Below are 5,388 nucleotides of genomic sequence, written 5' to 3'. Positions count from 1 at the left end.
TTTTCCAATGGATTACAGACTCTGTTTCCAAGGGGTTAAAGCATTGCTACAATGGAATTATCGAGACGATATGGGATTATAATCAACACAATGGAATACCAAGAACATTGTGGAATTACCTTGACTTTGTTTCCTTGCTGGATTACTTCTGACTTTGGTCTTCCTTGCTGGATTACTTCTGACTTTGGTCTTCCTTGCTGGATTACATCAAGCTCAAGGACATTTGAAGGTCTAAGTTCACGGTTGGAATTCATCCCCATGGACAGGTGATGATTTCCAAAGGGGGGACTGTAGTGAACCAGATGACCTCAAATCTACCAGATGGACAGAGACTGTTAGTTTCATTGATCTGAATTAGTCTGGGCCATCTGATGACTTTCTTTCTTGAATTAATCAAGCAGAAAAGACAATCCTCTATAATCATTACTGTTTTACAAATGTTTTGATAATCAATTGTGTTAGTTTCACTCAATTCTTACAGGTTGAAAAGAACTACTCATTTTTATTTTACATAAACAGTAAGTAATGATTTTTATCCCTCATTCAGAGAAGAAATCACCTGAATAAGCATTCCTTGATTTTCTGTCTGAAATGAGTCAAGTCGTAAGTATGTGAAAGGTTGGTTTTCGGTCAACTAAAATGTTTACCGAGAAAAATGTCATGTTTAAACTTTTTCAGAAGATTACCAAGAGTTGACTCCACGAAGTCTGCTGTTGCTGCAATAATCTTTTCTGTATGTGAAAACAAATTTCATTCTCTGACCTCGACTGTTGATAAACACCTTACGTCAAAACCACTCCTCTTTCTGGTCCTTCCACGAATCAGAAAGCTCTAAATTGAACAGGAAGTCGACCCAAATAAAATGTGGCAACTTCCCAGTTCATGTGAGATTGGGATTGAGATTGAGATTGAGAGTGCAGCCGGTTCTGAAAGTTTCAGAGCAATGAAGAGTCCAAGAGAGTTCTTGGAAGAGTGAGAGTCCGACAGAAAAAGATTCCATGGAGAATGGAAAAGTTCTGAAGGAGTTCAGAAGAGAACTAGAGTTATGAAGAGTTTTGGAGTTGCCGAGAATCCAGAGACGTGTGGGATTATAATTCTGTTTTGAGCTAACCACGCACGACTCTCCGAGGATTTTAGCTGTTCTTAACGGAGGCGCTGGAAACAGTCTGAAGGATGCTTACTGAGCTGATCTATCGTCAAACCAGGTAAAGACTTCTTCTTCGACTAAAGTGTACCGTGGACAAAGCTGAGGATCTGACGGAGCGTGCAACTTCTGGTCAAACAGATTAAATTCCCTCACATAGTTCTCTGTAAGATAATCTCCTTTCATCTTAAACTCTTCTCTCTCACAAAATCAGTACAGATATTTTAGAAATATCTGAAGCAAAGTCCTCAAATCACCGCCGAGTGATTTGAAGTTCATTTTCTGTGAAACTGTCTGTTATTATTTTCATATTTTGCCAAATTAATGTAAATGTTTGATGTTAAACTTTGATTCTGAAAATAAATGATTCCATTCATTTGATGGGTCAAAGATAAATAACGTCTCTCGTTACATTTTGTGTTAAATTCAATGCACGGCATTTACAGTCAGAAAAATGAAGAACTCGTGAAAAGTATGCATAAATATATATCCATATATTTGTCATACAACAAGTGACACGTATCTCACGTGACTCACTACAGTTAACACAAATGGCTTGTTTTTTTCGTGCTGTTATTTTTTTGTCCAATCAGATGTGGCCTCCAGACACACCCATTTTTCTATCGCCCAATCAGATGTGGCCTCCAGACACGCCTATTTTTCTATAGTCCAATCAGATGTGGGCCCCCAGATACGCCTCCCGAATTTGTCTGCAGAGATACCTACTTGGGCGTGCTGGGGCTTCTCCGGGCCTGTGTTGTGGGTCTGTTGGGGTGCCTGGTCCTTGGTGCACTGGGCCAGCCTTCCTCAGCTGCTGCTCTGGCCCCCGGCCTGGGACCGGCTTGCGGTCACTGTCGGGTGGGTGGGGCGCATGGACGGCCCAACAGAGGCTTTGTCCGGCTGTCTGTTTATGTCTCGGGTTGGGTTTTAAGTGGTCCCCTCTCTTGGATCAATTTGGGCCCCCCATTTAATGTAGGGTCTACTTCCCCCTGTCGCGCTCCCCTCTGGTGGTGGGCCCCCCTGCTACCGGTGCATTGGCGGATCTCGGCATCTGGGGCTGGGTGGTGGGGTGAGTGCAGGCCCGCCCTGGTAGCTGCCTGCCGGGGCTTGGATGCCCTGGCTCTGTAGGGCCTCTGCTGGGGGGGTGGTATGATCTCGGGGCTCGCTGTCCATGGCCGGATCTACTCTGGAGGGACAGGTTGCCGGCGGGGCCTGTGGACTCGTCGCTGCAGCCTTCTGGGGCTTCTGCATTGTAGTTGCTGGGGATCGCCCGGGGCTTCCCTTTGCTTCTCTCCGGAGGTGCGGTCATCCCTGTTGGGGGACTCCAGGAGCTCCGGTCTTGGGGGCTGCTGTGTGTCTGTGGCTTCGGTCTTCCTCGTGTTACCATTGTGTCCTGTGGAGATGGATCTGTGGGTCCCCACATCCACTATTGAACATTTTTATGGAGAAACCTTATAGTGACAAGCATGCTCACACAGGTGTTTAGATTCAGATGTTTATCAGATACACACTCAGTTGGGTTGTGGTGGTCACTAAATACATCTTGTATTACCATGTACTGTATAAAATACTTTCTAATGATGTTATAAGTATCATTATATATGTTGTTTGTTGTTGTGGTTTCTCGGTTTTGTCTTGTTTTCTTTCCGCAGGTCTAGAGGCAGACTTCAATGATGTTGATTTGTGTTCTCTTTATACCTCTCTCTCTCCTCTATTTTTATCTCCTTATTTACCTTTTAACCCTTCTCCCACTTTTCTTCTTTGTTTTCTTCTTTGCTTTTTTCATCCCCATGTCCATTGCATCTGAAACAAACCCAAAGCAAATTCTAATAAAATTTTATTTATATAAGTGGAGCCCCCTGGTATCCTTGCATTATCTAACCCTTCCATGGTGTCATGGTTTGGTCTTTCTCTTCGTGTCGTCTCCCTCCTCATTAAAGTTTTATCCCCTCATCACTGATCTCCCTTCATCCCTCCAATCCTCATCTGTTCCACACTGGAGCAGTGGACTGAGTTAGTGATGACGAATTATCTCACTGAGTGTGTTTGAGGCACCAGGAGTGAATGAGTGGAGGAAACAGTAGTGACCCTCGGGCTGAACCTATGCAGACACCCTGAGGAAGATCGCAGGAGGAATTTCAAATAAAAAATACACCTTGAGAGGAGAGTTGGACTGGATTCTAAGCTTTGCTGTCATCTCCACTGGTCTCCTCTGGTGACACCTCCTAATATTAATCACCATGGGTGAAATGGAGCAACTGAGAAAGGAGGCAGAAAGCCTTAAAGACCAGATCAATGCAGCTCGTAAGGCTGTGCAGGACACCACTCTGCAGGAGGCAGCAGCTGGGGTCTCTGTGGTGGGACGAGTCCAGATGAAGACCAGGAAAACTCTACGAGGTCATCTCGCCAAAATCTATGCCATGCACTGGGGCACCAATTCAAAGTTGTGCGTCAGCGCCTCAGAAGGTGGGAAAGTGTCACAACCAACAAGGTGAATGCCATCCCCCTGAAGTCGTCATGGGTGATGACTTGTGCCTATACACCTTCAGGAAACCTCGTGGCCTGTGGGGGTCTGGACAACATGTGCTCCATCTACAACCTCAAGGGCAAGGATGGGAACGTCAAGGTGATACATGAGCTGGCAGCACACACAGGTTACCTGTATTGCTGTTGTTTCATCAGCGACACTGAGATCATCACCAGCTCAGGCGACTGCACTTGTATACTGTGGGACATTGAGATGGGAACCCAGAAGACTGTGTATGCTAGACACCATGGAGACTGCATGTCCCTGGCTGTTTCCCCAGATTTTAACTTTTTCATCTCAGGGGCATGTGACTTTACATCTAAGCTGTGGGACATCAGGGAGGGCACATGCAGACAGACGTTTTCAGGCCACGAGAGTGACGTAAACGCCATTGGGTTCTTTCCCAATGGTAACGCAGTGATAACAGGATCTGATGATACCACCTGCAAGCTGTTGGACCTGCAAGCCGACCAGGAGCTCATCACCTACCAGGACTCCAGTGTCATGTGTGGGGTGACCTCCCTTGCCCCCTCTCTGTCTGGATGGCTGATACTGGCTGGCTACAATGACTTCAACATCAATATCTGGGACGCTCTTAAAGCTGAAAGAGTGGGTGAGCTGGCTGGCCATAACAATAGAGTGAGCTGCATTGGCGTATCTGCAGATGGGATGGTGTGTTGCACAGGATCCTGGGACAGCTTCCTCAAAATATGCTTTTTGGATGTCACATACGTTTTGGTAACAGGACTGAAAAAATGCATCCATCTTTGACTTTAAAGCCTAATAAAAAATGAAATAAAATCACCTGAGCTGGACCAATATCCATTTTGAATAGTTAGATATGTATATTACTAGATCCTGTAAAAAAAAAAAAAACATGTAAAAAATATATTCAATTTTGGAGAGCTACTTACTACAAGCAAATGGCATCCATTCGGTGGAATGACGGCATTTATGTTTTAAACCCAAATGAACAAACCTAACCACATTGGACCTCAAACAACATAAGTTGTAACATGCCTCAACAATGATCAAGACAACTTCACTACAATGTAAACTGTATTTTTGTCACATATACAGTAGATGTAAAACTGCATCAGTGACTGCATGACTGTGAGGCTTACAGTCAGGAGAGGCTGCACCCAAACTGTCTAAGGGGCATTTCATTCTCAATGAGGAAAAAATGGTGTTGTTGAGACCATTTGTAGTTGTCCCACACACCTTTGCTGGCAAGTGCTCTCTCTATAGCGTCTACAGGTCTATTGTCAAATGATCCCTGTATGTCCAGGAAACAGCTGAGTGCATATTATCCCAATGTCAGACTACGTTCCATTTGCCAATCATGTAAGGCTGTTTCTGTGGAAAGATCTGCCTGAAATGTATGTTGTTTAGGACTTAAAGATGATAGCATTAGGATACCTCCCCTTACATGTTGATCTATCAACATCTTCATTCTCTTAGCAAGACGAATGTAAACCTGATGGGTCTGAAAGATTTTGCTTCTCTATATGTTGGCTTACCAGATTTGGGCCGAAAGACAACTTTTGCTTTCCTCTACCCAACTGATATATAGCTGTTTGCTAGACAGTCAACTTATATTTTAGTTATTGCGTCCATAAGCAATTCCAGTTACCTTTGGAGGAGAACTAGGAAGATACCATCAGGGCCACAAGCTTTAATTTTTTTTCTTTTTTTGGCTGCTCCCTTTGTCAGGGGT

The 5,388-nt window shown here is 44.4% G+C and overlaps 1 pseudogene; it reads left to right on the top strand.

Annotated features, from left to right (window-relative positions):
* Positions 1-3,347: 3,347 nt before the first annotated feature.
* Positions 3,348-4,442, top strand: LOC119411491 (annotated as a pseudogene).
* The last annotated feature ends 946 nt before the right edge of the window (positions 4,443-5,388 follow it).

Source organism: Nematolebias whitei, chromosome 6 (genome assembly GCF_014905685.2).
Source record: "Nematolebias whitei isolate Nwh7 chromosome 6, NemWhi1, whole genome shotgun sequence".
NCBI lineage: Eukaryota > Metazoa > Chordata > Actinopteri > Cyprinodontiformes > Rivulidae > Nematolebias > Nematolebias whitei.
This window is presented reverse-complemented; position numbering and strand designations above follow the sequence as displayed.